Genomic DNA, 12,777 nt, shown 5'->3' with positions numbered 1-12,777 from the left:
GTGTGTGTGTGTGTGTGTGTGTGTGTGTGTGTGTGTGTGTGTGTGTGTGTGTCTAACTTCAGATATTGCCCAACAATATCACTTTAACTAAATATTACTCAAATAATATAAATTAAGGTGAATCCAGCCACAAGAAATGTTCTAACTTTGTTTTGTTATGAACCTGGGGATTTTGTAGGCTCCTGTGAGGTGGGAGTCAGCACCCTCTCCTGGTTGCCAGGTTATTCACTCCACTGAAAGTCCTTTCTAGCACACCTGAAGATGGTTTGACCAGAGTGGAGGCAGCCTGGATACAAGGGAGGCTGGTGCCAGCAGTCTCTTTCTCTCTTCTCTCCCAAGATTCCCTGCTATGCTCTGTGACCGCACATTTTTATGTAGTCAGCTGCCATCTACACTGGTACTTTTGTTTCTTTGTCCGGCCCTGATCATTTGAAATAAATATCGTAATATTGTGAGCGTTGTGTGGACTCCCCCCTTTGTTTGGCTGCGCTTGAGCCAGGTGGCCAGAACCATTTACACTTATAGAACTCTGTCGGGGTATTTTAACTCCTCGATAGTAACATAAAAATTGACACGTGCCACCTGGATTGTCAAGGGGGCACCAAAAAAAGGAGTGCCAGAGCGCGCTGTCATTGCCCCAATTGGGATTGGGGACACAGTGCGACTAAAGCGTCAGGCACTACAGATGGAAACAGTTCAAGCATGAGCTGGTGATTGGTTTATAAGATAGGGTGTGTTACAAAATTAATGGGAGTAGAGTGCAGTATGCCTCTGTGAACACCACCCACAGGGTCATGTTAGGGCATCGGAGTGAATTTCCGAACTCACCCTAGATACATCAATGCACTGTAGAAGTCCGACAAACTGACATGCGTATGTGCCGTGTTGGTAGGAACAACGTTCCCATCAAAGGCAATGCACTGACAATGAAATTAAGTCGCAATTTGCTCATTTCTCAACTGTTTTTTTTTTGTCAACAACTTAATTTGTATTGTCAGGGGTAGAACATTTGAAAAAAACAATTACATTTTGTTTTCATCTCTTCCCAGTACCCTTGTCATAACTGTGTGTGTTGCAGAACCATCAACCACAATGTGCCGGCATCTTATGTTTTTGGTTTTCTTGCACTCATGGAATGCACTGACAAGTTTGCTCTTCCTAGGTTGGCGTCAATGTAGGCACAAAGCTCAAAAAGAGTGTTGTATGTACCCATGTTCGTATCGATGGGTGCCAACATGTAAACACGTATGTGGATGCCAAGAAGACTGTTCTGGTTAAAGCTTGCCTTTGGTCCCCTGATCACTAACACTCATCACTCTCCACTAGCATTGTTCCTACAGCATTCAAAATAGCAGCCATGACCATCTCCTATTTCGATCAGAAATCTCAGAAAAGACTGTTGCTTCCCAGCTCCCGTCCCACATTACCGACAATAATCTCAACAAACAATTTCATTCTGGTCTCATGAACAGACTCAAAAACATTGGCACTACACACACACACACACACACACACACACACACACACACACACACACACACACACACACACACACCTTCAATGGTTCAATTCTTACCTGTCCAGCTGAACCAGATTGTTCAATTGAAATCTTTCAAACCCCTTCCATTCCCCCGTTTGTTCTGGTGTCCTCTGGGGTCTTGGGAGCTCTCCTCTTTATCTTCTTCATCCTACTTCACGGAAATATTTGCCCAAAATTTAACTGACCCTTTCACTGTGATGTGGATGACACCCAGCTTGACCTCTCCACCAATATACTACTACCACTCTTCTTCTTTTCTCCTTTACTGACTGCTTCTCTGACCTTCACCATAGATTCTGATCCAATTTTCAACAATTCAACAGTGATAAAGCCAAAATCCTACAGATAGGTCCACTCCAGCCAAAATTGACAGTTTTTCTGTTGCACTTGACACTTCTTCTGTTTCTCCCTCCCCTCGGGTTAAGAGTTTGGACGTCATCCTTGACACCACACTCTATTTTCAACCGCGCGTAAACATCAACTGCTCTGCATACTTTTATTGATGTAACATTCATCAGCTCCATCCATCCCAGACCCCTCGCACTGCAGCTGTCCTTGTTCATAGCCTTTTCACTTCCTGCCTGGATTACTGCAACTCTCTTCTGTATAACCCCACCCGAAGTCACTACAAAAATTACACTTCTCCAGAACTCTGCTGCTCGGATTATCACAAGGACCCCTCCACCCATCACATCACTTCAGCCTTGCAACAACTCCACTGGCTCTTTGTCTGGCATGCAATATAACATACTGATCTGCCTCAATATCTTCACATTGCTACACACCCTCTCGCTCGTTCAGATGTTTGCCCTCTCTCCACCTCACTGTCCCTTTTGTCTGTTTTCTTTTAATTATATGCTTGTACAGTGACCTTGAAAGGTGCCTATAAATATCCATCCATCCATCCATCCATTTTCTAATCCTTTTATCCTCACAAGGGTCGCGGGTGTCTTCGGGCAGTCGGTGGGGGACACCCTGAACTGGTTAGCAGCCAATCGCAGGGCACACATAGACAAACAACCGTTCGGACTCACAATCACACCCAGGGACAATTTCGAGTGTTCCATTAACGTGCCATGCATGTTTTTGGAATGTGGTAGGGAACCGGAGTACCTGGAGAAAACCCACGCAGGCACAGGGAGAACATGCCAACTCCACAAAGGAAGGCCGGAGACGGAATCAAACCCTTCACCTCTGCACTGTGAGGCCGACATGCTAAGCAGTCGACCACCGTGCCGCCTGCCTGAAAATTGGATGAATTATGATTAAAACAAAAAGAATAAGAATGTAGGCACATGGCACACAACAAAGGCAAAATTGTTGTCAGAATGAGAGAAATAATTCAAAAAGTGGATTTACGAGACAGGCAATTACAATATGGTGATGGCACGCTTTCTGTTACATCACTAATTGAATACAATGACCTGAGTGCATGTAAATCATTGCACGTTAAATGTGCATATTTAAAACAGTGACCTTGATTAGAGCTTTCCTAATAAATTGTTATTGCATGAGCTTAGGAAACAAACAAACCAAAAAAAAAACCTCATGGGACAGACTCAACAAATCCAAAGGATAAAAGTAAATCCTGTCGAAATAAAAGAAATGCTTCTTTGCAAATCTTTCCATCCCTTTGATTTTCCCTTCATCCATTTCTTTTTTTTTTCATCAAAATACATTTTTCACAAACTCCAATTAACGTGTTGTTTTCTTTTAAAAAAAATAGACAAAAAAAAAAAAACATGGTTCACTCATGTAGCAAACCGCATCCAAATCACTTTTCATCGCTCTGAGCTCTCCATTTGCTTCCTCTCTGCAAGCAGAGGTCCTTTCAAATGAAAGGGGGACAGAGTGCAGATGGTCAGAATAAAATGCAGACCAAGAGATGGGAATGGCAATGGGATGATTATATGTGAGCAGGTCTTAATGACTTCTATCCCTCGGACTCCTCTTTGCGTATTATCAGACCAAATAGCAGGCTGCCATGCATGGGGGGTCTCATCCAACAGAATTTTTTCCTTACAAAGAGAACAGTTGCACTTTGCACAAGAGCAGATCCGCCCAATCAGAATGAAGGGGATTTTAAGCTTGGATGCAGAGATGATATGCCCCACTCAAAGAGCGGCTGTATTTATCTGCAATCCAAAATGTGCTGCCAATTTTCTTCAAAATATGCATGGGGCCACTGGTGCACATGCACACAAGGTCCAGATCATCAAAGCCATTTCAATACAATCCTGCATTCATGATTTGCCCAGGCCTGTGACTCAGACCCTATCTTGGAACATTATGTTACGAGCTCCAATTTTATTTCCAAGGCTTTAGTCTTAAAACAAGGTCACTTGTTTCCTGTATTCTCTTGAAAACCAGGGAAGCCAAAGTTCACTGCCAGTGCCTGTTCTCCTTTCTATTCTGAAATTATAGGGGATTTCAGTGAGGTCACCACACTGCCATATGAATAATAGATTTTAATTGATTTAACCTGGCCCTTAAGTGGGCTAAAACGCAAGCCCTGTCACTTTCAGAGGGCAGCAAGAGGGGAGCATGGTCCAGCACACATCTTTAAAAGCCCCTTGACGTGAGTCCTGGATGAAATATTTATACTGTAGTGTAGACTGACCTCCAATTGCAAACCCACATTTTGATCCGCAATTGATTTCTGACAAGGCAATTGGGGCGAGACAAAATGCGGGTATATGTAATGTCCAGCTAACCCTCAACGACAACATATTGCACTAACTAAGTTGTAAGTTGAACTGACAGTCAAGTTGTTAAAGCATCACAAGAGCAGTTTTCAACATTTTCCTGAATTTTTCAGCGATTTTGAATTCATTTGGTGCTGGACCAATGAACACCGGTCATTCTACTTCCAGTTCTCAGATAGGTGGAGTCGTGAAAGTCAAAGGTGATGTTATTCTGTAACAGAAATGGGCAACTGAGTTTCTTGAATTTAACTCATATCAAACGCATTGTGGTAAGAAAAATGTTTTTTTTATTCCTCCCCACCAAACAGTCGCCACATTCCAATCATGCAAGTACCTTCTTCTGGCATTTGCCAATCCAGAGTAGTCCAATAAATTGCAAAAGAAAAAAAAAATCAATATTTCCGCACCTCCAGAGTCAGCGGGAGCATACTTCACTCAGGTCAATCGGCATTGTGCTTGGTTATTTAAAACTCGTTCGTCATCGCGCTCTTCCATGAATACCTATGAAATAACTGTCCTTGAAATACTCTTTCACTGATATTTGAAAAGGCATTCTCAGCCTTTGTGCATTCAGCTTGATACACCTGTGGCGTTTGAATTGTATGAAATGTTTTACTTCATGCTTACGCTCATCTTCCAAGATCTCACATGACCTTACCTTACCATGTCAAGTGTCTCACAACAATTTTGTACAGGTATGTGGAAACCCGCAAACATGGAAAACAACTTGATAGTACAGTTGAAAAAGGCAACTTTTGAAGAGAACAGCTGTGACATTTTGCTGTCATACAAAACAAAACTCAAGAACGTTTCAGACCAGGAAATTAGCTTCATATTAAGTTCAGCATTTATTTTTGGAATTCAAAAGAGCATTGTTTTGTTGCAAAAACTCTGAGTTCTTTGTCCTAATTAAAAGAGAATGTGTAAATCTATATTTTCATTGTATTTCAATATGGCGTAACTCATACAAACTTAAGATAACCGATAGAATTTACTCAAAGCATGTTCACGCTGAACGTATGAAGTACGGCCCTTGTTAATCACAGGTACTTAATGTGGAATGTCGGACTCATGCCGGCATACTTGTCGACAAACAATCACGAACATATTTGTTCGGATAGAGTGGTTCTAGTTGACAGTGAGATCGCAATTATCCATCAATTTTCTGATCCACTTTATCCTCACAGGGGTCGCAGGGGTTGCTGGAGCCTATCGCAGCTGACTTCGGGCAGTAGGCAGCTGACACCCTGAACCGGTTGCCAGCCAATCGCAGGGCACACATAGACGAATAACCATCCGCGCTCACACTCACACCTAGGGACATATATATATATATATATATATGACTTTGTATAAATTCGAGACTTTAAGAAATGCGTTTCTTAAAAACAGAAAAAAGTCAATACAAATTCAAGACAAAAGTTTTTGGAACTGTCTGGTAGAGGCTCTGTCGAACCTCTGAGACCGACTCACCACACTCCTAGGGCTCGATCGAACCCAGGTTGAGAACCACTGATTTAAAGTGTTCAATCAGCCTGTCATGCATGTGTTTGGAATGTGGGAGCAAACCGGAGTACCCGGTGAAAATCCACGCAGGCACGGGGACAACAAGCAAACTCCACATAGGAAGGCCGGAGCTGGAATCGAACCCACGAATTCTGCGGGCCGCCCGATCCCAATTAACTTTTGAAAACCAAGTTTTAACATCCAGCTTCAATCATTTCAAACTGAAAGCTGCTTCCCCAAGAAATTATCTTCATCCTGTATCATTTCCAAGCAAACGTACCAATACTAATCGGACCGGAAGAAAGAAAGGTAGTGTTGACAGCATTACCGACTCCAGGCTGGTTCCTAGGTCGTTGGCGTAAAAATAGATTCAATAGTCATGCAAGTATTAGGGTTTCCAACTGTTATTTTTAGGAGGAGCTGCTTGGTACAAATATTGTGTCGTTAAATTGCAGCAGCCACAACTGCTTTTTGAAATGATGATGACAGGACATGTGTCGTGCACATGTGCTCTTGTTTAAAGCTGCAACACCTTTCGGTTCATTTACCAATCATTTGTTAAAGGATTTGGGAATTTTACAGTTGACATGACATTTTTTGCTTCATTCCTGTTAGAGAAGTCCCTTTGTAAAGACACGGTGGTGGAAATGAGCATAATATGTCATCTATTAACTTTTTGTGAACTCTGGTGGGAAAAGCTATTTCCTGCAAACTACTCATTAATGTGATATCATCAGTCCAGAGGACATTTAACACTGCGCTGCTTCAAGGGCCCAGGCTTCTCTAAGAGCTGATGAGTTTTTTTCCAAATGACGAAACAAAATGATCATGAAAAATACAAACAAATCATTAGAATTTTCAAGTTGATGAAAATAGTGTCTGTATGATTTGGGATTTATCCTATTTTGCGTTTACTCTGTGAAAGTTGACCTTGTGATCTGTTGCACTCTCACTGTAAACCCAGTAGACCTTTTTCCTGTTTGCTTAGTTTTTGTTTGATGAACATTCAATTTTTGCATAAACAATCCTGTGTTAAACCCGTCTGTAACGAACTGTTCCAGTAATCAGTGTTGAAATTATGTAGATGTATTCAAAACATTAGCATGATAAATTGGGAACAAAATGAAGCAGCTACACTTGAATTATTAAGATTATGAAAAATTATAATGAAAGCTTTGCTCTTGATGTGACTTGTTTTCCTGATAAACAAATGCCTCTAATTACCACAGAAACATCTGGGACTTTGGTAACCTTCATTAATCTAGCTCAATTCCACCATTCATCTCCCAGCAGAGTTTCACATGAGAAAGGATAAGTGTACCAGTGACACTGGATATAAATGTTGAGCAGTTATCAGATGGATTCTCTCCGGTTACTTCCTGGCATCTTTCCTCACCTCAGGGATATTGCCCACGAGATGCCTTCTGCTGGTGTCACATCCACTGATCTCTTCTTGGAGCATTAATTGCAAGATAGTAAACACTGATTGCAAGTCAATTAACTATTGCTGCACGCAGACAGTTGCAGTTGCAGCTCCAATCCAAAAGCAGAAGGTAGATGTGGGGGGGATGAGGGGTGATAAACTTCTTTGCTGTCTGCTGCACATCTTCCCAGATGCAAGAGCATTATGAGTTCGTCCAAGACATGACGGTAAATGACATATTCAATTTGGCCTCTCACTACATACAGTACATCCATAGTATTTTTTTCCCATAAGTACACATTCACCGGCGCTTCCAAAATGCTTTACTTTAACATATCAATCCATCAGAAGAAACATTAATGTTTCGGTCATCTAGGTTAGTGTCAGTGTGTGCTTTTTTTGTGTGTTTTAACTCTGCAGTTAATTCCTGGAGAGAGCAGGAGCCAAGGCTCGAGGTGTGTAAATAACCCCCACGACCAGGGGCCCCAGTAGGACAACCTGGCGCAGACAGAGAGAAGCAAACTGGGATATAAGAATGGACCAGACATGGAGTGATGGAAAACCATGGCCAGGTGCGAGACTGCGGAAAGCAGGTGATGGAGGATTTAGGATATGCGGTGTTGAAGGAAGAGCGGACAACGCTGTCAGAGTTATTTTCAAGTCCCAGCGATCATTTGTTTTGTGCAGCATTGTGTGTGTGCTGCTCCGTCTCTGACCTGCGCCACAGATTGGGGGTGGGGGGAGACTCCCGCTGATTAATGGGTCTGTCGGCTCTCCCATGGTGGCAGGTTTCCAAACTAAATTTGGCCACCACTGGCTACCGGGGTCAGGTGCAGGCAATGGAGACATTAGTGATGGCCAACCTCGCAGCAGTATGCACTGAAGTCGGCTGGACCTCGGCGAGATCAGAAAATGGAATAGATTGTTTGAATAGGAGTTGATTTCTTTCCATCCATTTTGTTTTTGCATTATTACAGTCATGGATGAGCTCGAAGGGTATAACCCTGACTGGTTGCCAACCGATCGCGGGAATCAGAGACAAACCACCATTCACTCTTACATTCACACCTATGGACAGTTTCAAGTCTTCAACTGACTTAGCATGTATGTTAAGTCTACACGGGCCCAGTGAGAACGTGTCACACAGGATGGCGAGAGCCGAGCTTCAAACCCAGAACCCCAGAACGCCAGAACTGTGAGACCGACGCGCGAAGCAAGCATGATTACACCGTTCTGCCAACTATCATTTGAAATTTGCTGACTGCACCATTTCGGGTAACATTCACTCTTTGTTGATGTTTCCAGAAATCTTAAAATGGCTTTTTGGATCTTTCAGTTCTATATTCATTGGAATACCATGAAGCACAAAAACAAAACCATGTCAATCCTTCCATCTTAAATCACCATATTGGTGTCCAGACCTCTGTAGGCTTCTTTGTTCCCAGACAGAACCTGTTCAGGTTAGGTATGTGCGTGTACATTTTATCCATTTGGAAGGAGAGAAAGATTTACATTGTGTGTGTACATCAATAGACAGATGTTGACCTATGTGTGTGTGAATGGTCAGCTGTGTGATGACACAACTATTATTTGGCCAGCACAGTCGTCTAAAGGAGCACCTTCACATCAAAGATGCAAAGCAAACCTGATTGTGGCCGTAACATGACATTTAATTCATTGCATATGGCGGTTGAAAGAGGTTGCGATAATAAACTGGCCATTTGAAAAACAGCATCCCACCTTGCACCATGTTCATCCTCCACGGTGACATTTCCTATGTACTGTATACCAGGTAACAAGTGCTACTTGACCAATTACATCCACAATGATAGACCACACCGCTACTTTTTTTTTTCCTAGCGCTGTCATGGTTACCTCTACAGATGGCCGTCAAGACTGGTTGGTAGGTCACTCAAGGTGGGCAATGTGAGTACATAATTACAGCTTGGGAACATTTGCCCTTTGGAAATTGTATGAAATGCATAGTGGCTAATTGGGCCACTTTGGCATTTGAGGAGTTCAACAGGTCATCTTTTATGTGACGGCCATTATCAGTGAAGTGATAAGAGTGATAGCCCACTCATGTTACTGTGCTTCTTTGGCCGTGTCCATAGAAATAACTCACTGGGTCAAGTTGACGAAAACCCGACGTGGCTCAAAAATTACTGTGACAATTTCAGCCAAGTAAACAGTTTATACTTCAGTCCCGTGGTACGGAGATAAAAAAAAAGCATTGACATATCTGCTATTTCTAGCATTTAAATACATGAATGGAGGTTAAGTATCAATATTATGCTTTAGGGAAGTGTGATTGGATTCTGGAGAGGAAAATACATTCACTCACCATCCAAATACACTTTATTTACTTTAAGCCATTTTCAAACTAATGATTTCTCTTTACAAAAAAAAAAAAGTCTTTACAAATACGAATTGAAAATAAGTGAATATATTATTTCAATTTCATTCAAAAAGAATGTCAAACAAAGCCTGAGTAGCTAGCGAGAACCCTCGGAAGTACAGAGAGAACATCAGGCAACTTGCAACCTCCTCACAGGAAGGCCAGAGCCAAGATCCCCAAACCCTCAAAACTGGAGGGCGACATGCTAACCACCAGGCCACGGCGCTGTGACCGAGTGACCAATCATTTATGTCAGAATTTTTACATTTTTTTTTCTAAAAATGTCTAATTAATATGTTTACCAAGTGTCTGATTAAAAACACAATTCTCCACACTTTCTTTTATTCCAAAGATTACTTTTCTCAAGATGGCATCTGACCATAGTCAACACAATAGCAACTGTAGCTTCAGATTCTCCCCTGTATTCAAATCATTCATATTTAACCCTTGTTTCATGACTACTTTACGACATAAGTCCACCTCTCCTGAACGTTTTAAGACATGCTAACCCTCAGAAACCTCACATTTCAGAGTGAGACGGAAATATGCTAAATCCTCCCCGAGTGGAGAAGTCATCCCAGTAGCCATTGTCAGACTCCATTCTCATATAGACTGATAAATCTCTCCCCTTGTATATACAACCTTACATTAAGTAAAGGTAGCTCCATCTGCTCCCTATTAATTCCCCAGCAGGCGACTTATCACCTCAACCTCCACGACCTCTTGTGCCTCCACCATCCTCTCCTTCTTGTTCCTCTTCACTACCCCCACTCGCTCATTCCCATTCCCATTCACCTCAGCCATTGCGGATCTTATACACTCTCGCCTAGTTGAAGACGTTTGTTGACTTTTCATTTGACTGTGCCTTAGAATATGGATTCATACATGCACTCTCAGACACACGTAGGTCTAACCTTTTACTCTGTGCTACAAAGCTAACCAACTACCAGCCCCCATATGTACCCATGTTGTGTTCCATGGACAAGTCTGGTCCTCTAGGTCAATGGCAAATGAGAAGCAGAGCTTTGGGATTAGAGAGAAGATAGCTGAGGGTTCAGGAGCCTTTCTCTGGCTTTGATTAGCTCCCTTACTTGATTAAATGCCCATCGTTGCAGGGGGAAAAAAAAGTTGAAAATTGGATGTGAGGAGAAGAGGCAAGGATAGGGGAGAGACAGATTTGAGGCCGTTTGTTTTCTCAGCTGGGGCTAGTTCAAGTGGCTGTCTTTTGGAGCCCTCTGGCCCAGGTTCACACACGTGCACTCACGCGCACACATTAAAATACACTGGAAAGGACATAACAATTCAGAAGATTCTCACTGTTTCAATTGCAACTGTGAGACTCTTGTCTACCCCCCCATTTCTCATTACCTTTATCCAAACCTAGCTTCTCCTCCAGCTTGGTCTGTCAGAGTAACCTGACTCCGGCAGCTTCTGACACGATCCAGACCGCTCGTAGCCCCTGCCCAACACTTTCACCACCAGAGCCAGACAGTAAAACAACCAGATTGCTTCCACATGTTTCCCCCTTTTTCTTTCTCCCTTTTGGCACACACACACACACACACACGCACACACACACACACACCCACCCCCAATCCCCCTCACACACACACACACACACACACACACACACACACACACATACTCTTGTTGGCAAGCATCCCTTGCCACCATTACTGAAGCTGGACCCAGGAACATAAGAAACACCAAAAGTCCAAAAGCAAGGTTAAGTGACCCAACCAATGTAGGAAAAATGTTGTGGGAGTTAGTGGGGATTATGATGAAGATCTCCTCCTAATAGTGTGCCATGATCTCCTATCAATTGTTTCAATTAAAGGATCAAAAGGTAGCTCTTCAATGTCATAGCATTTGCTGTTGGAAATAACAACGTACATATACACACACACACACACACACACACACACACACACACACACACACACACACACACACACATATATATATATATATATATATATATATGAAACACAAGTCAATATTACTGCAAATTCACTTGCATCTTATGATTCATTAAATATTATTTTTTATGCCTACTTGTACTGTCAACCTACGACAAGAAATAAAGGGATAGATAGGTAGCTAAAGACGGACGTTAGCTACCTATATCTATCCCTTAGCAAATTAGGTTCCTACCTTACCATGTGTTCTGTTTGTTTTTTCCCCAATTTCTCCTTGCTGTTCCGATAAAAAATAAATAAATAAATAAATAAATAAATAACAAATAAACAATCTCTAACCATGTCGGTGTATACGCACTGGATATAAGACAGTATTTTGATACATTTCATTATAAATGCATGAGCAAAGTCTCTTCGTCTCTTCTCACATTTATTCAGCAGGTTAATGCTCACTGCAACTGCAGTCCCAACAATTCAACTCCCTCCACAAGACCGGCAGCAGGTTCTAAGTACACCTGCCCAGCGTGCAGCGGCAGCTAAACGAGAAAGGAAGCGAGCGGTAGCTGAGGCTATCGGCTCTGCAGGTGCATCTGAACAACAGATGGATGAGTGTAGGAGTCACTTGTTGCACAATGAATCCTCCTCAAGCAGCCGTCACATTGATGAAGTTATTCCTTCACTGTGTGGCTAAAAGTAAGCTAGGTGGAGATATTTGAGTCACCATATATGAATGATTCAAAGTGTCGGATGGCCGTGATACTGACATATTGAAATGGTGGTCACTGGTCCTATGAACACCTTTAGTGATTGTCATATACTGTACATACATCCATTGATTTTTATTATTTTTTATCTTTTCAGTGGATTCAGAGGTGCAGACACAGAAGTCTTGTCCTACATGTGAGAAATGTAAGAAGAGGGGTAATCATCGGTCCATTGGTAAACAGTGCGACTTGGCCCAACCAAATGGAAACATGTCTGTGTGCCACTGGTTGGCACAGACAGTCAAGAGGAGAGTGACATGGAAATGTACAGTGAGCACATCCCAGACCAAGCTGTGGAATATATTCCAGTAGAGGACAGTGATGGAGATTCACCAGATTCTGATGATGAAGTGTTATTTACAAATGTGAAGTACCAAGAAATCCAGTCAGCTTATCATACTTTTTTTTAATTTATTGTAAATGAGATTTCCTCAAATGAAGGAAATTTATAACCCAAATATACTAAAATTGTCGAAAATGACAAGAGCCTTTTTTTTTTTTTTTTTTTTTGTACAGATAACC

The sequence above is a fragment of the Hippocampus comes genome, unplaced genomic scaffold (assembly GCF_001891065.2).
Source record: "Hippocampus comes isolate QL1 unplaced genomic scaffold, H_comes_QL1_v1.1 scaffold86, whole genome shotgun sequence".
NCBI lineage: Eukaryota > Metazoa > Chordata > Actinopteri > Syngnathiformes > Syngnathidae > Hippocampus > Hippocampus comes.
This window is presented reverse-complemented; position numbering follows the sequence as displayed.